The 20,451-nt window shown below is 40.4% G+C and overlaps 1 protein-coding gene across 4 annotated transcripts in view; it reads left to right on the forward strand.

Annotated features, from left to right (window-relative positions):
- The window catches only part of arhgap36 (Rho GTPase activating protein 36), a 102,826-nt gene that overhangs the window by 21,681 nt on the left and 60,694 nt on the right, over window positions 1–20,451 (forward strand). The window contains exon 1 of one of the 4 annotated variants that reach the window (XM_061710732.1): window positions 2,955–3,070. The exons of 2 other annotated variants lie outside the window; for them this stretch is intronic. The gene's annotated coding sequence lies outside the window, so the exon portion shown is untranslated. Of the gene's footprint in view, window positions 1–2,954; window positions 3,071–12,323; window positions 12,460–20,451 lie in introns of those variants that run through there. One more of the 4 variants, XM_061710733.1, reaches the window with a different exon arrangement.

The raw sequence follows: 20,451 nt of genomic DNA on the forward strand, positions 1-20,451 counted from the left end.
CTGAAGGGCCCCAGTGAGACAAACAGACTCATCAGTTATTGAATGAATATCATGGTTCTCAGTGGGTTTTAGGTCACATGTTTCTCATTAGAAGTGGCTGTGTGTTTTAAATTTAAGGCTTTGTCCAAACATTGGTAGAAAGTAGACACCGAAAAAACCTAATGACTGTTTCTCTGCTGTGTTTACCAGCTTTGCTTATTCAGTAATAAATCAACTGCAGATGTTGAGGGATATCAATCGATGTCAGCTGAACTACCCTGCATAGTTTTTCACTGTTTTTTTTAAGCTCATCAGATCCCACTGATTTTTAATTGTCATTCTGTATGTTTTTGTTTAAATTTTTGCTGAAATTGCAAAGGGAAGCCGAGTTATCACGAGCGGCGGACGTCATCACAGACAAACTCACAGTGCAATTTCCCCTCTCAGCAGGAAGTCATTGAACTCCCATTGCATATTTGCCAGTAGAAATTAAGCAAAGAGGAAGTTTTAGGAAGGTGGAAGCTGTTAAGCAGTAATGGCGGTGCTGGTCCTGAGGAAGGGTGTGGATGTGAACGTCCGATAGATGAGGAAAGAGACTTGTTACAGATTTCTCACTGGAATCTTGTTTCCTATCAGCGCTGGCATTTCCTCCTCAGCTTTCTGAATTTGTGTGGGAAGTACAGCCAAGGTTGATGGAGAGGCAATTAGAAGTATGTACCATGGTTATATTTTAGTAATCAGGGAAACCCACATCACTGAAGTGCACCAGAGATTATTCAGATTCAGGAAATCTGATTTCTTTAATAACACAATAAAGAAATTCCCACATTCATCTTCTCATGAACTAAAAAAAACAATGTTTTGTAATATGCGCAAAGAGGTATGTGCTGATTTTGTGCAACCTCGAACAAGACTGGAGAGTATGCCAGCGCAAATGGGAAGAAAGAAAAAGTAATGATTCTGACAATTAACTTTGAATTTTGTGTTTTGCAGACAGTATCAACCCATGATATGTCATGTTTTATTAGGTCACTTTCATTTCATATGTTTACATCCACCAACTTTGCCTTCCCAGGCCTGCAGCACATTTCAAAATGGCTGGTTCTGGAGCAATTTCATGTAAGACAGGAGGTGAGGTCATGTTTTTATAAGCAGGTGACGTTATCAGCTTACGGTATATTGATGAATGTGGTACAAAACAAGGACCTATGAAGGTTAAATCTGCAAGGACCAAAGATGAGCAGAGGGGCATCACTTTGTCTTCAGTGGAACTTTTACTTAAAGGCATCATTACAAATCAATAAAAACCTTATTGTCTCAACCTTTTTATTAATACACTGAAAGCCTAAAATGCAAAAATGGACATAAATAAATGATAGGACCTAAGTTGATGATTAAAAGCACTGGATAGCTTCATCAGTACTCTCTGGTTCTGTCGCACTTAAATCTGATATGGTCAATAATTTATCTGTTCCCTAATGCTCTGTAAATACAATTATACGTGATGGGGTCGTGCTACTGGACTGTAATTTTGTAATGATCCCAACTGGCTGCTCTGTAAACGTCCGTCTGTCAAACAAACAAGAAACAAAAAACACAAAAAAAAAACATTAAAATCACAAAGTTCCTGCTGTCAGATCAGTTGAAGGAAATGGGTTATTAGTGTTTGGATCTGGCTGCAGCAAACTATGAAACAACATCCTGGAACTTTTTATTGCACATATAACAATCTCTGTCAAAGATGTTACAGGAATTTATTTTTTATATAGAGGGCATGCATTGACGTCACTTTCCCACTGGACCCTTACTCACACTGAGTGGCAAAAATGGCTGCAACTAGTAGGGGAAACTGTGGAAAAGACGGGATAACAGCTGATAATCGGCTTAAATTAAAGGCAGTTGGACTTGACAGTGATCCATACAGTCAGTCACCCAAAGAACCAGAGGTCCATGGACATTAATATTTGGCCACAAATCGAGTTTCCTGATATTTATATGCACTTAATTTTTTACGCCGGGGAAATACACGAAGCAAAGTTTGAAGGCATACAAAAGTCTTGATGCTTGGTCCTACTTCAAGGCAGGATTTGTTGTAGAAATTAAAGTAATGAGGACACGGAACTTTATGATTTGACCGTTTAACGTTACCCAAAAATCCAACATTACCTGATACAAAATGTGAACCGCAAATCCACGTTTCGGTGCCTGGAATCCAGTTGTTTCTGCGAATTGCAGCGACCCATTTGTCTTTCTTAAGCTTATTTGTCGGCAGTCTGTAAAATGATAACTCCAATTTCTTGCAAAATCTATGAGTACAGTCGATCTCACAACAGCTCTTTCCCATTTTAGATGTTTTCAAGTTGCTCAAACTGAAGGTTTACGCGGCCACTCAGTCTTCCTGCCACTCAGTAACCCGCTGTGAAGTCGCATCTGTAACGTGATGCGCATTCCTTCTATTGCAGAACATGAGACTCGCGAGAGTTCTGGGGAACTGACTCCTCACATCCAGTACTACGTGTTTGCTGTAGTAATACATTGTACATACAATCACATAGTGCTCGCACTGCCACACAACAGCAGGAGAAAAATGATCCTGGCCACTGCTGCAGGTTACTTTATCCAGTATTTGTGAATACTTCGTTGACTACTGGACGAGTTGCATTATCTTATATCTCAAGCATCTGTTTCAGTTATTGTAAAGAGTAACTTGTACTCTAGGTCACGAAGTTTACAGGCCCTCCTTAAAACAATCCCGCCTGAACTCTGTCCACACTGCTGACAGCATCTAAACATCGAGTTATAAAACATTTAATACTGCAACTGCCCTTTAAACCTTCACTTGGAACCTTGTTTTTTTTTATCGTTTTAACTTTTCAAAGCTGCACTAATCAATAATTAATTTGGGCCAGCGGAGGAAATGACGCAAACTCTCTCCATGAAGTGTAATAACTTTAGTTCACAGTCTCGGGAAGGTAAAGGGAAAAACCTTTTCCTCTGGGTGATGTACAGGTCAGGTTGCACAATCAGGGTAGAGGAAGCAAGAAACACGGACGTCTTTTGCTGCTGCTTTGGCTGCTGCTGCTGAAATACGGTACTTCAAATGTTTAAAATGTGCATGTATACTTTCTGAAGAAACAATTACATGTAAATCAGTGGTTTGAATTTGATGGCAGATGTGAGACGGCAGAAACTTGATAAAATGATATGTGAGAATTTAATTTCCAGCCGGTAATGTATACTGTCAAAGGTCCGTATTTGGCAATAATTGATCTGTTAGTTAGCTTTAATATCTGACAACACAGATCTTGCATTTTGTCAACAGTCATCTCATTCTACAGGGTGCCCTGTCACATAAGTATTGTAACAAGAAGATAAGCCTTACAATTTACATATTACATCCAGAGGTGGGTAGTAACGAGTTACATTTACTCCGTTACATTTACTTGAGTAAGTTTTGGGAAAATTTGTACTTTTAGGAATAGTTTTGAATCACTATGCTTTTTACTTGTACTTGAGTAGATTTGTGAAGAAGAAACTGTTACTCTTACTCCGCTACATTAGGCTACATTGAGCTCGTTACTTTTCTTTTACTTCCCTTTTATCCGCATACGCGTCAATCTCATGACATCACTGGGCGATTCTTTGGGAAAAATGTTTCTTTTTGCATGTTTTGTCACATTTACACAGACTCAAACACACACAGAGTTTCTATGAGTTCATGGGCTTGTTCTAGTTCTGCCTGGTTAAAAAAGAAAAGTACAAAGGCTTGAAATTTTGTGCTACTTGTGCTTAATTTATTTTTTTATTTGGGTTTATTTATTTTATTATTTATTAAAGTACTTGTATTTACTTTAAGATTATTTTAATTTAAGCTTTTTTATTTTTTATTGATTTTAATTTATTTTATTATTTCATTGATTTAATTTGCCTGAAGATGATTATTTTGTACTTTTGTCAGTTTGAATAGTTGTGTTAAAAAAATAAATCAGACGTTACTCAACAGTTACTCAGTACTTGAGTAGTTTTTTCACCAAGTACTTTTTTACTTTTACTCAAGTAATTATTTGGATGACTAGTTTTTACTTCTACTTGAGTCATATTATTAAGTAACAGTACTTTTACTTGAGTACAATTTTTGGCTCCTCTACCCAGCTCTGATTACATCTAACAGGAAGTTAGAAAAAGCTAAGTAATTTTTTGGTTTAAGATTCAAGTTCAGCAACATTATTCACCTGCAACATTCCTAGTTGTATATATATGTGTATAGAAGGACACATGTATCGATGAGACTCAGTATTCAACTTTTAAAAACAAGCAGCAGAACACAAACTTTCTCAGCATCACCGAAGTGAATCTCTGCTTTGCTGGAGTCGAGTTGTTCAGTAATAATTTAATAGCCATGTTCAGTTAAAGGAGTTAAAAATAGAACGGATGAATCATTAATATTGTTATTGACGAGCATAAACACAGGAGAACTTTCGACTCCACTTTTATGCAGATACCACCCCACTCCTCCCCCCATCCAACAAAAAAAAAAGAAAAAGAAATCAGGAAGTCAAAGTCAAGGCATTTAAAGGACAGATCGATACACAGACTGACCCGTAGGTGGCAGTGTCGTCACTGAAGTCCAACGTTGCTCCCTGACACGGATTTCCTGCTCTGGCTGTTTGTTGCGGCCCGTTACCATGAGTGAGAGTGGCCTGTTCCTCATTCATCCTGTTTTGAAGCAGACGGCCGGAGTCAGCACACAAGCCTGAGGCTGTGAGTCGCTCAACTGTGCCATCCCACCTTTGACATGTGTCCTGGAAATGTATGACAGCACTATAGGAAGTGAGGCGGATCAAAGATGATGGAGAAAAACATTGTGAGACATCGGTGAAATCAGTGGAAAAGGACGGGTTTGAGGTCAAAAGCCAAGACTGTTCCTACAGCTAAGCACTTTTTTTGCATCATGCAGTAGAACCAATAACACCCCAACCCCTTTTAATTTAAATTGATGTATGATTCTACAAAAAAAAGATCTCATAGAGGAATAATCTATTTTCATAATATGCTTTGTTTAGCTGAAAAACGTGTTGACATTTTAAAGTGGTTACTATGACAAAATCAGTAAATGATGGATGAGGCTGTGGAAGTGTAAACAATGTAATGCAAAACCTGAACTATTTTCAGCGTGCAGTTTAAATCAGGCTTTCTGGTGAATGGGATGGAAATATGTATGAAATTTGAAATTGTTACGGCAGCTGCATGACAAAGCAGTTAGCTCCGGGTAGACGGATGACGTTGTCCGGATCCTTATTTCCAAATCCATTAGTTTAATCCGTAAGCATTAGCATTCCTGTCTCCTGTCAGGACAAGCTGTCAGGTTCATGATTAACTTTCCTTCCCCGCGCTGTTGAGCATCGAGCTGGTTTTAATTGTTTGTTGTTTAGTCTTCACTCCATGTGCTACTGCTTGGTATTCAGTTTTGTTTATTAGCAGAGCTCCCCCTGGGCGGCGTGTTTGACGTGTTTATCTCTTGTGTTCCTCTCTGACTCGACTGGATAATTGAGGTCGTTAAATCTGACCGAAGAGGTCAGGGGCTCTGCGTTTCTTCCCATTTTAGCTGCTGTTGTTTTACGCTTCACGCGTAAGGCGTTGACAGACGTGTTCCAGGCTTGTCCCCACTCTTGCATGCACACACCCGCACACACATCCACACACAGGCCCTCTGTTAGAGAGAATCCGGGATGCAGGCTTTAATGATTATGATCGAGCTGCCTGACTTCAGCTGCAGGTCAGGAGAGTAAGGGGTGTCATTATTATGGGATGTCCTGCTGGCAGCCTTGCAGCTCCTCCAGTGTGGAGCCGGGAGCCGCAGTAGAACACTTCAGGGTCCTTTCAACTGGAACTTTGTTCAAACCTGGAGTCAGAGCCGCCTGAGAGATTTGCGAGGCCCTGTGCGAAATGGGTGGGGAGGCCCTTGCGAAATTTTTGGGGTTTTTCGGGTCGGATCGGGTGTCTATATGCGCAATTTTAACTCTCCAATTAGCAAAATACTGGATACCTTCTCCTGCCTCATCATCATCTGGGCTTGCCTCGACGCGGTGCCCCGCGGCTGCTGGAGACCCGGTCAGATCGGTGATTTTTGTAACAACTTTATCAAACGAGCCTTTCAGAGAGGCATTAAACTCTTCCATTTTCTTTAGTTTTTTTTCTTTTTTCATCCCCTGATGGAAATTTCCTGATTCTGTCTCGTTCTCTCGACATTGTGTGACAGTTTGTTCCAACTCCACCCGTCTGGATCAGAGCAGCTTGTGTCTGCGCTTGGTCTGATCAGTTGTATTGAACAACAGACACGCGCATCATTGCATATATATTTATTGATATGCACAGACTAGTACACATTTAGTTCTGTAATGGAACGTGACTGTTGATATTTATAAGGGAAAAAAAAAAAAAAAAAACGGCCCATAGCGCGAGGCCCCTTGGGGCGCGAGGCCCCTTGGGGCGCGAGGCCCCTTGGGGCGCGAGGCCCCTTGGGGCGCGAGGCCCCTTGGGGCGCGAGGCCCTGTGCGGTCGCACGGTTCGCACACCCCTTGCGGCGGCCCTGCCTGGAGTATATCAGGCTGCGATGTTGGTAGACTGGCCCACCTACAGTACATCCCCTCCTAGTTAAATATCATTGTTTCGGGTGTTGTTTTGGTTGCATCTCCGGAACTCAACTCAATTTGGACAAATCTGATGAGAACAAAATAAAAGTAGGGTCATATTAATCAGCATCATAGACTGTATGAAACAATGGACGAAGCTTTCAGTTACGTGACTCATTGGTTTCTGACAACCAGTTTTGAAGCCTGTTTTCCACAGCCCCCCAATCTCGCACTCAGAAGGCACGCCGATTTTTCCCAGTGGCCAGCCGCGGTACTGCAACAAAAAATCCCATGGGGTCCAGAAAGCTTTTTTCCCATAGACCGCAATAGTAAAAGAGAAGCCTGTTCACAGGACACCTCCAGCTGTAATCACCGGCAATTACTAATCTTTGTATTCTATTTTTTTAAGTCATGGACTTTATATCCGTCAAAAATGTTTTATAACGGCCAGAAAAGTCAAAGAAAAGTCTCTTTCTGGGCGTGACGTCACGGCCGTGTCGGTGCCATTGATGTTGCCCCGGGGCATGATGGGAGGCCCCAGAGCATCATGGGAGGTAACTCAACTGCGCATGCACTATGGGCCCCTTAACGCGGAAGTAAACCCGGAAGTCAGAAATGTTTTCGCCGTATGCGCTGGCTGAGCAAATTGCATTGAAATGAATGGGCGGCCATTTTCAATGTACCATCCAGTTAATATTATAGAACAATGGTTTTCCTTCATACGGGACGCAGCCATGTTGCGACAGGAACACTCCCACAGCAAGTCAATCAACGCTTCAAAGTTAGCTGCGTTTAGCCGATGCTGAGTTAATACAAATGGGTGTTTGCTTGGTGAAGGGTGGCAGCGTGACGATTACAGATGAGGAAGTGATAGTGGTTTGCAACTTGCTAAGCCGACTACTTATCAGTCATATTAGAAGTAAATGTGTTGATTCTTTTAAAGGAGCATGACGCTCCTTTTAAGAAATGAGACTCTCTAGCGCCACCCTTCGCCACGACGGCCGTCGGGGGTACTGCAGCCAACAGCGAAGCCGGCACGGGAGAACGGGGAGAACGCGCATGCAGCGCCATGTTACGTCACATCCGCAGGACAGCGCGGGAAATTTGGGCCCGAATTGCAGCACATTTTGCAGCACACAGCCTGTTCAAGGCAACGGAGAGATACGCTAGAGGGCTCATTCTTTTTGGTTTGGAACGCCTTATCTGACCTTATTACTAGAAAACTTAAAACGTATACGAATTTTTTTCATAAATCCAGCCTCAAGCTCCTTTAAACTCTCCTGACGTGGTACAAAAAAATTCCTCAGTCGTCGTGGGTGTGAAATCAAACGATTGAGACCAAAATGTTTTTTTTTAACCAGGCTGTAAATATGTTTATATTTCTGCTCTAAAGTTGGACATTTTAACATGGGAGTCAATTGAGATTGATTCACTTTTGGAGCCAGCCTCTAGTGGCCGGTCCAGGAACTGCAACGAATCTTAGGTCCGCATGAGACTCAACGTGGAAGTAAGATGGTTGGCGTGGGTTAGCAAAAGCTAAGTCAGCCAAGCTAAAATGGCCAACTGTGATTGATATGAGACATGAATGAGGTGGGCGTGCTCCAGCTGTCTTCCCAGGCCTGCTTTTTTCATTCAATAACAACATCTTTACAAGAGCTGTTTGTGTAACCTTGGTCTCAAAAAAAGCTTAGATTACCAAGATATGTGTTTCAGAGTTATTTTGACCGTGTAACTGATAAGTCAGCTGCTCTATCCATTTATAAATTTAGAAGTAAGTATAATAAAGTATATTGTGATGAGTATGTGTGCTAAAGCAGATGCTAGAACAGTGAACCTGAGCAGTTTTACAGACTTTCTAACAAAGGAACATCCAGGCTGAGCATTTAAATGTACCATTTAAAAGGGAACAATATTTGGAACCATGCATTTTAATTAGATTTCATGTATGGTTATTCATTCATCCAAATACAACCGTTTTTGTCTTATTTTGAAAATCCAACTGAAACCGCTATACAGTACCTTGTTCAGTTGAAATACAACTGTACAACAGAAAAAAAAGTTTAAACATCCCTGTAACCCATCAATCTATCGATCAATCAAAGCCCAGAAAATCAAAGAGAATTCACCTTAGAAACACTATTGACAATCCAAAAGGAGGTGAATCTTAAGGTAGTATATTGTAGGAGGTGTCCATACTTAATTCTTAAGCTCCTTCATCTTTATGTGAACAAACAAGACTTATTTAATTTCAAACTAACACAGAGTCATAGAAGTGGACAGTATATGCATTTTTTTTTAGCTAGAATGAAACTTTTGACCACAAAAAAGTAAAGGTAAGACATATTTTATCCCTTTGTGAAGGTTTTTTTTCAGACTCTCTCGATACAATTTCAATTGGGATTGAGAAAGCCAATCTCAGCTTTCTCATGATACGGCGTTTGTGTGGTTTGCTTGAAGCAGTGAAACTTACAAAAGCAGTAAAATAGATATGTGCTGATTTTGTGTTCACTGCTGTATGCCCATATATGAATTTGGGGTTTGAGTTGTGTTTTGTTTGGATAGCAGTGGTTGGTAGAGGATCATTTTGGCATGCTACATGTTAGCATTGGCGTTTCTGAGGGTGTGTATGGATCATCTTTACCACAGGCAACTGGCACAGCGCTCTCTGCAGGTGGCTACGGTAAGCAAGAGGGTCCAAAGGCACCCTACAGAAAACGTATGGGTGACATCACACGGGCTTTGTCCAGTTCTTCTTACACGTTCAATGATTTGCACTCTCCCTTTTTGTAAACATTCACTGATAAATCTGAACAGACAGATTTAAAGAGTCAAGTCAAGTTACAGTTTTTCACAATTGTTTAAACACATTTATTGGAACATCAGACACAATTTGCACAACCTGAAACTCATGTTTCAGGTGGCTGAACCAATCCTGCTGAACTCCAAGCACATTTACTGCTCTAGACTCAAATTCCCATTCCATACCACACATTTCTCACAACACTACACATAATTCCCAATATCCTGCACACTCTTCCTGAATTCCCTCTCTTGCTGTTCACACAGAACACACAGTCAATCACATTTCTAAACTCCAAAGGCTGTTGTGCAATATGCAATCAGCAATTTGCCATTGAATTCATATTCATTGATGAAGCGGGGTTCAACCTTGTAAAAAGAAGGCGCCGAGGGAGGAATATAATCGGCCAGCGTGCCATCACAGAGGTCCCTGGCCAACGTCACGTTATAGAAGTCAGTAGTCAATACAAAGTTGTTTTTTTTGCATGTATATCAAACAAGGACCAAAAGGTGTAGACTGAAGCCAAAGCTTATTTTGTCTACCCTTTTACAGTAACACAATGTAACCACTATAGTGCAATATTTGAAAAAACATAACAAAATAACTACATGAGAAGAACATACATATATATGAGAGAAAGAAAGAAACAAAGTAAATAAATAAGAAAAATAAATAAATGTTGCTCAAACTGGACTCAATCACCACGGCGTCCTCCATCACCATGCCACCCTTGTCCCCTACAACACTGCACTTCTTCTAGCATTCCTACTCATACTGTAAAATATTACGTATTTGTTGTTACAGTAAAGAATTGTGTGTTGTTTTCTATTTGAGTAGCCTATACATAAGAATACTATATGGTGATAAATTACAACCAACAGCTGAATGTGTAACACTGAACATACAAATGCATGATTCTACTGAGGCATTCATTCATTCATATAGTGTTTTCCATTCATACTATAGTGTCTTCCATTCTGCACATCAGTGTTCAGTGGGTGCTTAGAAATGTCTACTCAAATGATGTATGTGTTTGGCATTTGAGAAGGAAATACCATTTAGTGAAGAGTTAACACTGTTTTGAGGGTAGAGTGTGCTTTTGCAAGAGAAGTGTAGGATTTAGCATTTTGTGTGTGAATTTTGTAATTTGTGTTTAGAGTTTTGAGAAAGTGAGGTAGTCTATCAGGAAATGTGTTTAAACAATTGTGAAAAACTGTAAGAGATGTTAGTTAAAATGAATTGTTAAGGTAACATAATATACAGATATGACAAGAGGTTGTTAAGAAATGTAAAGCATGAGAAAATGTGTGGCCTTTTGTATATTAAAGCACTTGAATCTTAAAGCACTTGAATCAGTAGACCCAAAAAATCATATCATGAAGCTGTTATTTAACATAATATAAGGTCTGAAGAAAAAAAACAACAGTTGGTTCTATTTTCAGGTGAAATAGAAAATGTTATGTGGTACCCATTTCCATTAGCACAATACTCACTTCCTCAGTGTTCGACAATATGTTGTCAATGTGTTCAGAAAAAAAATTATTGGCTATAACAGAAGTCCACTTCATCATTCCCATAATAGGAATCCAAAGGAGCTTTAGTTGGTTTTTGCATGTTTTTACCTAAAACCAATCAAATATTCCTACAAATGCAACTGAAACTCATGTTTCAACATGAAAAAAAAAAGTTTAGTTTTGCATGATATAGTGTGGCGCCTTAGAGAGCTTTTATTTTGAAATCACACGACTTATGTACACAGTCTCCTGATCCTCCAAGCTGCAGAAATGGCCAATTCCAGCTCAGATGGTAGATATCAGGTCAGATCTGGGATCAGGCAGCTTTAACAGCGAACTAAAACATCCTGACAGTTATCAACTGTTGTTTGGAGTAGATTTACTCCGCTATTGTAAAACATCTTGTATCCTCACGGTCTTTTTCTCTTCGCTCTGCTCTCCTGTGTCCTTTTTATAGAGCTTTTATCCTGTTGTTTTAATCCTCCTCCCCCCTCACTCACTCACTCACTCACTCCCTCACTTACTCACTTGCTCTCTCCTACCTCCTTCTCTTTCCCTCCATTTATCCTCCATTCTTTCCCTCTATTCCATTTTCCCTTCAAATCTCCTTCTCTTTCCTTACACGCCTTGTTACCCATATCCATCTTCTCTTTTCCCCTTCCATCCCCACATTTCTTTCCCTTCCTCTGTTGTTTCCTTCTCGTACCTCCATCTTCCATCCTTTTAAAGTCATTTTTCTCTAACCCTGCTCTCTAAATCTCTAAATTTTTCTTCACCGTGTTCCTTTTCTCGTTTGTTAACACCTTTTTAACACCCAAGAACATTATTTGAACCTTTCTCTCCATTTACAATTATTTCTGCTTTGTCATTTTGCCTACTGCCTTATAGCTCTTTTTTTCTAATACTTTATTTTCATCCTCCTCTTCTTTAAGACTTAATACGTCCTCTTTATCTTTTATCATATGAGTTATTTTGTTGTAATTATGTTTTCTCATTTACTCATCTTGCTTCTTATATTGTTGTTTTCTTTCCTGATTTGGTGCTTTTATTTTTCCTCACACTTTGTACTTTGTACCTTTATTTCTCCGTGCCTGCCCTCCTAACCTTCTTTCTCTCTCTGGTGAATTGTTGTGACCTCTTCTGCCCTTTGTTGCCTCCTTTAGTCCATATGTGTCCCTGTCCGTTCTCCTCTTCCACTCTGCTGTCGTGTCTTTCTCTCTGTTACTTTCAGCTCATTGCTTCATTTTCCCTCATCTCTCCATCTCTCTTCCCGCTACTCTTCTACTTCTCTCCTTTCTGTATCCAGCTTCCTCTCTTGAGTGAACACCCCGCCTTCTCCTCCTCCTCCTCTCTTTAATCTAACCCGCTCCTCAGCCCTCCCCAGTCCTGCCTCTTTTGCTCTCCAGTCAGCTTCATTCAGCTCAGCACTCAGATGCATTTGTTTGTCTGACTTAAGTTCAAGTGGAGGCTGACAAAGCTGCAAGACTGATCGTTGAGGATTTTAATTAAAAGAAAAACTGAAGCCCCAGGACAGGTACAGACTCTGTGTGTGTGTTTGAGTTCGGGTGTGTGTGTGTGTGTGTGTGCAGCAGTATACTTTAGCGCCAAGACTTTTATCTTTCTGCTGTGTGATTTGTTTTATGCTGATAAACTCTTGTTGCTTTTATTCTCCCCCGATGTTGAACATGTGATGGATGGATGACAGCTTCAGCTAAGGTTTCTTTTTTCATTTTAAGCTAAATCTATTGTTAGATGTTTAGATTCCAAAGAAACTTTACCATTTCTCATTCTTAACAGTATATGAACTGACTTGTTTCCAGCTATTTGCCAATTTAAAAACCATTTATTGCTGTCGTATGTTAAAATAGCTAATGGTCATTTCATAAATACCATCAATTTGACCATTTAACGATGGTAGTTTTGATTAATTCATTCTACAAAGCCAGGTCAAGCTCAAAAGGGAAATAATAATCTACTGTAGAAATAAACTTTCATGCCGATCAGAAGAACTTATCACAAAAAAATGCAAAAAATAGATGCCAAAGAAGACAAATAAATGAGTCGATGTATTCTGAAGTTACACAGTTTTGAAAAAGGGTTGAATGAATTAAGTTTTCTCGTCTTCCTTCTTTCGCCTCTTGTAAACACCAGCAGTTTGTTTCAGACAGTTTTGGATATACAGGCTGTTCAAGTTGGCAAAGTGCTTCATGTGTCATTAGAAATCAGAAATGTTGGAACGCTTGGACAGTTTTCCTGATCGAATCATACGCCCCAAGAGCAAGAAAAACCCTGTGGTCCCCCCCAGCATGTTTGCAATTCACTGAGCCAGGACTGCCATAGTCGTTGCACTGAACCAGCAGTCAAGCATGGAGGCGGCAGTGTCATGATATGGGGCTAGATGTTTGTGGATGTGATCATTACGGAAATGTCATGCAGAAATGCCTGCGGAAAAACCATAATGCTGTCTTTTAAGATGACAACAATACCCCTGGATGTTGGCACAATGCCATGAGTTTATATAGTGGAAAACAGTGAATCAATTAACCTGGTGGCATCAATCAAACCGTGCAATTCTGGGATATTTTGAAAATGAACATAGAGCAACACAAACCCCTCTAACAAGGAGCAGCTGGAACATTTGTGATTCTGTCTACTACTGCTACTACTTGTTTCTTATGTGTTGAGTGGGATTAAGTTTCTTTTTCTTTTTTATCAGCAATATCCCAACTAGTAATACATATACACATCCCATGATTCAGACTTCCTAATATGAGGCATGTATTTATAATAACTGTTAGTTGCTCATTTTATATAATCAAAACACCTGACTGAACAACATGAATGAAGCAAATGCTGTCGGGTGACTCAGTTTTAGTTCTGAAAAATCAATCAATGAAGAGCACTTATCACAGATAAAAATCACAAAGTGCTTTGCAAATAAAAAGCAGAGTGGGATAAAAGAAGAAGTAGAAAACAAACAGGGATTAAGAACATAAAAAAGAAATGAAAGAACAAAATAAAGCCCAGTTTAAAAAAAATGGCAAAATCAAGGTTATCACCTAAAAGCTTGTCCAAATAAAAGAGCCAGCACTGTTGGTCAGGCGCATAGAGAGAGGAAGAGCGCTCCATAATCGAGGCGATGGACTGAAAAGCATGATCTCCTCTTGTCTTATGCCGGGATCTTGGGATAGATCATACGTTTTGCTCTGATGACCTGAGTGAGCAGTTAGAAGATCACACATATATTTTTAACCGAGGACATAAATAGCATATTGTGCAAGTTGTGATGACGCAAATATGTATACAGCATCACGTTGTGCTGACACAACTTCCTTTTCACAAAAAAGGAGTCAAAAATGAACAAAGGAAGCTAAACAAGGCTCTATCATTCAATAATGTTCAATTTTGTTTTTTGTTTTATGTTTGAAACCAAAGATAATGGGAAAAAAAGCATTTTCAGTGAAGGAATAGAGAAGCTTTGTGTGTGTGTTAGTGTGTGTGCTGCAACGCGGCTAGTTAGTGCCGACTGACACAACAGAGCTGCTGTTTGGACTCAGGACTCGTCTTTGTGGCTGACTCTCAGCCAGGGGCCTGTTGGTGCTGCGTGACGGTTTCTCAGCGGTTGTTTGTGTTGCAGCATGCTAATGAGCCTTGGTTTGGATTCGTTCTTGAGAACATCTTAATGAGACCAGCCGCTGTTTCTTATTAATTCAAAGAAAGACAACATGGCCCTGAATAATATGAACATAATGTTCCTTCATTAAAATGGAAACACAAACATGTCCAATAAGTAAACTACTGAATAGGAAAAGACACACACACACACACACAAAAAGAAAACTTCTTCTTTGGATGTGTTGAAGTCTTCTTGATGTCCCTTCCGCTCTGTTTTTAGTTAGTGGTTTAAATCGTGGGCGTATTATGAATAATGGGCCCCTGAGCACTGACATGTAAAAGGATTAGAAGAAAAAGAGACATAGAACAACCACAAACCAGGAAGACATGATTGTTATTATTATTATCTATCTTGTAGATGTTTTACTCTACATGACTTTGGAGTAATTTTACACCCACATCAATTAGTTGTCAAATTTTACGTCTATTTTTTTATATTTCACATTTTTGTGACTTTTAGGGTCATTTTGTGCCTCATCTTGATGGCTTTGACCTTCACTTGTAGTCGTTCTGAATCAGTCTCTTATTACTCTCTTTTTGAATTTTGTGTTGCATAATAATGTTGGGTATCTTTGTGTTTTTTTTTTTGTTTGTTTGGGGTTTTTCTTTGCATTTCTGTAAATTAGCAGCAGCATTGCCAGTTTTATAAGCTACACCTGTTCAACTGCTCAGTGACGCAGATATTTAATCAGCTAATCAATTGGGAGCAGCTCAGTGCATTTGGGCAAGCGGACAAGGACAAGACGGCCTGCTGAACTTCAATTAGAGCATCAGAGTGGGGAGGAGGGATTTTAGTTGACAATTAACAGAGGTGGACAGAGTACTCGACCCCAGTACTTGAGTAAGAGTACAAATACTACTGGTCAAAATTTACTCCGTTACAAGTAAAAGTAGCTCAGTCAAAATATTACTCGAGTAAGAGTAGAAAAGTACTTGCTTTTAAAGGTACTTAAGTATCCAAAAGTAAATGCTTTTAAATTTACTTTAAGTAAAAGTAAGAGTAAGAGTAAATTTCTTATTTTCCACATCAGTTAATTACTATATTTTTTCTAAATTAATTTAAGGATCTTTTAACTCTTGTTTCTGAGAATTAACTCTTTGAAACCAGCTGCACTGATGTGCACTGATGCTGCACTGATGTGCTGCTTTTAGAAGAGTTAAGATACGGCCAAGGATTTTGTGAAAGTCCTTGCTCCGAGTCCGGCTCATTATCAGACTCAGACGACTCAGCGGATCCTTCTTCTCCTGACGCAGGCGTAGGTAGCCATTGTTGCGGCTCTGTCTTGACTTGTTGCGGCTCTGTCTTGACAAACGCAGGCTACTTTGGCGGTATCGTTTTGAGGAGGCTTGACGTATTTCCGCTTTACGTACATCCCAGTGGAGAGCGTGCACTGTGATAGGTCTCCTCCTTTGACAAAAACAGCTTGTGTCCAATAGGATTTTAGGGAAGAAGTAAAAAGAGCAGACCTGAAAGTAACGAGTACTTTTCAGCCTTCCTAGAAATTTACTCGAGTAAAAGTAAAAATATTTGTCTTGGAAATGTATTCAAGTAAGAGTAATAAGTACCAAAGAAATCTAATACTCAAGTAAAGTACAAATCCTCTGGATATGTACTTAAGTACAGTACTCAAGTAAATTTACTCCGTTACTGTCCACCACTGACAATTAATAATGCTGGGTAGGTTGGTCTGAATATGTCAAAACTTTCGATGGTGATGAGTCACGGAAGCAAACATCCATGCCAGACATCACTCCGGTCAACTAAATACATTAAAATGAGGCTTCAACTTGAGCAAATTTGGAGACTGGTGGATTGCAAAAATTGGCCCGTCTGATGGATCTCAGCTTGTTTCACAGGATTTAGAGAGCAGGGTTAGAGTTTGGATCCATCCTGCCTTATATCAACAGCTCAGGCTGTCGCTGCTGTTGGTGGTGGGATGTATGGGGGACAGTTGAGCACCGTATTGTTGATGACCAGGTCCGTACCCTTACGGCCTTTCATGGCTTCCAGATGACCCATCATGTCCCAAAGTTCAGATCATCAGATCAAACCTTTCTCTCTCAAAAAAACATATTGAGATTATTATGCTTTAATAACCCTGCCAGTCATCAGATTTAATTTCAACATATAATTTCAGTTTATAGCTTTTGGTTAGTATGTTTAGTATATTGTGCAAATGATGAAACTTTCCAAGCTTCATTCAATTGTGCCTCAGGTAGGAGACGTACTAATGTAACATTTTCATGACTCATTTTTCGGTCCGTGTGGAGTTCACAGAGAGAGCCTGCGGTGCACTCATTGTTGGCGACCAAAGACAAAAACCCATTAAGACAAAATATGAAGGAAAACTGAACGCAAAATAAATAAATAAAAAGACAGACTTGCAGAAAGTACAACTCCAGGATGTTTTAACAAAAAAAAACATTCCCAGCTTTCATGCAGAAGGAATGAGAAATGGCATCAGCAGCATAACAGATAACTTCTTGTCTCATGTTGTTGGATGGAGGCAGCATTAACTCTCTGAGTTTGTGAAATAACACACACAAAAAAATAAAGGAATGCAGAAATGCACCTCCTTCACCTCCTGAAACGTAATGTCTCATTTTTCAAATGCATGCTACATGACATTTGCTTTAAAGCTGCCGGAGCTTGAATTTGCTACTTTGGAGCTTTTGCAACCAGTTGAAACAGGAATTCTTCAGTTTTGCTGACCTGAGATTACACAGCAACGCGGGAGGATGGCGGTGTCAAAACATTTGCAGTTGAAAGACAAACAGATTGGACTGCCAGCAGTCCAACAGCCCTGCAACCCAAGCTGGAGGGAGGATGGATGAAAGACAAATATGCATTACATCATTTGCATTTGTTTACATCATATATCCATCATATTAACCGAAGCAACTATTCCAGCCAGATTTCAAATTCTTTGTTTTTATAGTGCCAACTCACAACAAAAGTAATCTCAAGGCACTTTACACAAAAAGTAAACATGTTTATTACTGTCTAATCCAATTAAACCCATTTCGTGGTGATTTCACTAAATAAAAACAGTAAATCTAAGGAACCCACCACAAATGACACCAAATCTTCATTTCGATTTAATCTTCCATCCTAAACATGCACGAGGCTATTTAACGGTTGAAATCCGAGACTCACTGAGCAAATCTGTTAACTTTATTCTCATCAAACTGATTGCAACATGGCTGTTCAGGTTTTTTCCCGCTCATCACCTGATGAGGTTCCAGCAGCTCAGAAGAGGACTGAAGCAGATATGGAAAATAAATGAATAAATAAGTGCATCATAATGAAGCTGGTCCTCTCGAGGGGTTTCAGGGTCAGTCTCCCATTTGCCCTGCAGAAATCTCCCGCCCGGCCTGTGTCATGCTAATGCCAATAAAACAGACGCCACCTCATCACCTCATGCTAATTAATGAAAACAAGAGGCAGCACTCGTTCCCATTTGTCCTGCTTGGCCGAGCAGCGAGGTCACGATGAAAGGCTGGGGTTAATGGTGAGTAGCACAAAGGGGACGCGATGACGAGCACCCACGGGGGAGAGGAATATACTCCACCGCATCACCAGCAGTCTGGCGGAGACGTGAAGCACGGCGCAGGGGAAGTGTTTAAAAACAACAGGAGAATGGGTGAGACACGGGGAGGTGAAGACAGGAATGGGAATCATATGTTAGCTGTTAGAGCATGTTTCTTTTACTTTATCACCTCATCAATAACAAACCACGTTGATGTGAACACAAACATTCACTTTACTGCTATTTCGATCCCGTAATTGACTAATTTATCTTAAAGCACAAAAAAAAATCCAGTCCTCTGCCAGCACTTCAGTCCTGTTTGATCTCCAGATTTGAGCGTACCCTCTTTTGCATCTTATGAGAACATGTGGAAATACATTGCTCGTCGCACTGCCTAAAAGGTTTCAGATTTTCCACAATAGTGGGGTCATTATGTTCTCCCGTGCTCCGTCTTCCTGTGTGGTTTAGCTGAAATGTTGCCTGGATTGTCCAACTTCCCACTTCCTGGTATTAAAACCAAGTCACAATCGGACACAAGATCTAAAGTGAGAGAAAATCTGATTTGAGAGAAAACTCACTGGTGGGGTTGAAAAATGAAGATCGCAGCCTTTGAAAAAGTTGGATCCGGTCCTAGTGACCAGTTGTGCTAGAATACCATGTTTTGATTTCGGAGCCGGGGGGCACCGGAAACAGCACATTATCAATGAATTAGTCACACATAAATCAGGCCCATACCCTCATAAATAACTGAATACATGCCATCTGAAGACAGCTAGATGGAAAACACTCCGAAGTATTGCTCTGAATGATACATTTATGCGCTCAGACACTGTGAAATCATTATGCTGTGACTGACTCCGTATTTGTCCTGGTGGTTTCTCTGTTTCGTCTGAGCTGTGGGTTACAGCAGGCCAATGGCAATAATGTCGTTAGTGGATGATGTGGGCTTATGTAACACTTGGGCAGCTGACACTGTGACTGCAAATGGTAATGGCAAGACAAATCAGAAATGCTAAAACCTGGAGTTCTGGAGTTGTACACATAATAACATTAGGCCAAATTTGGTCATTTTTGTGCCACTTTTATGAATATTGGTGGTTTGATGGCTCCAGCTCAGGCTGAATGGTTTACAGATCAATCCGGTGGAAGCATCCTGAACCCCACGCTGCCCTCCAGACGCTCATCTGGGTACTATTGTAAAAAACTAGGCTTGAAGGTGATTGTTTACAAAGAGTATGTCTTGGCAGAAGCAAATATGACTGATATGGATGTAAATGTGATTACATCTTGTCTTAAGCACAATAACATTGTATTTAAGTCAACATGGTGGCGCCAGTGCCAACGATTTGAATAAACTTGGAGCGTACAGCGTAGCTTAATGGAAACTCTCACTCCTCACAGTAATCCACACCATAACAGCTGTAATTGCTTCACACTGCTTATTTCTTTCCTCAAAGATAATGCTACCGTGAAACAAAAATGTGTTACATCATAGGCTGCACCTTATGCTGTCTTGGTCCTGGTTTATGCAAGAAACAGTGTTTGTCTGTTTATATACTGCATTTGTTTGATTTTCTTCGGGAGGGGGGGTGATGGCTGCCGCTCCGAGCCCACTACTCCACGCCGAAGAGGAAAAAAGAAAGTGTTCTGATTAAAATAAGGAAAGTTGGACTATATAACAATTGCGTTCATAAGGATAAAGTTTAAAAAAAAATAAAAATGAAAGAAATAGTCTCTTCTCCCCGTGTGTGTCTGCCTGTCATGCACAGGTACGTGTGCGCATGTTGTGTTTACTTTTAAGCCGGAATTATGGTTCTGCGTCACACCAACGCATAGCCTACGCCGTAGGGTCCGGCGTAGGTGCGCGTCACCGCGTACCCTACGCCGTAGGCTCTGCGTTGGTGTGACGCGGAACCATAAATCAGCCCTGAGCAGCTCTGAGGAGAGACGGGAGGGAGGAGGGGGAGCGGGTCCCGCCCCGTCTTCGCATCGCCCTCACTCGCTTTATTTTATTGTATACTATTTATATACTTATTCTAACTTTTACTGTGACCACCAAATAATGTGGTTTTCCTGGCCTCCATATCATCCACAACATCTTGATCTAAGTCTCCGTGAAAGTCAGTGTCACGGTGGCTGGACACCCTCTCATTCATTCTGACGCCAAACAGGTTGCAGGAAGCCACTGCGCATGCTCAGCAGGCTCATTCATATGCAAGAACATATCATTTATGGTAAAAAGTGGGCGTGTCGAGGGCGGGATATGAGGTGGATTCACCTGCGCAACCTTCCAGCTGGACTGTGATTTATAAAGAGAACAT

This window comes from Cololabis saira, chromosome 20 (assembly GCF_033807715.1).
Source record: "Cololabis saira isolate AMF1-May2022 chromosome 20, fColSai1.1, whole genome shotgun sequence".
In the NCBI taxonomy this organism is placed as follows: domain Eukaryota; kingdom Metazoa; phylum Chordata; class Actinopteri; order Beloniformes; family Belonidae; genus Cololabis; species Cololabis saira.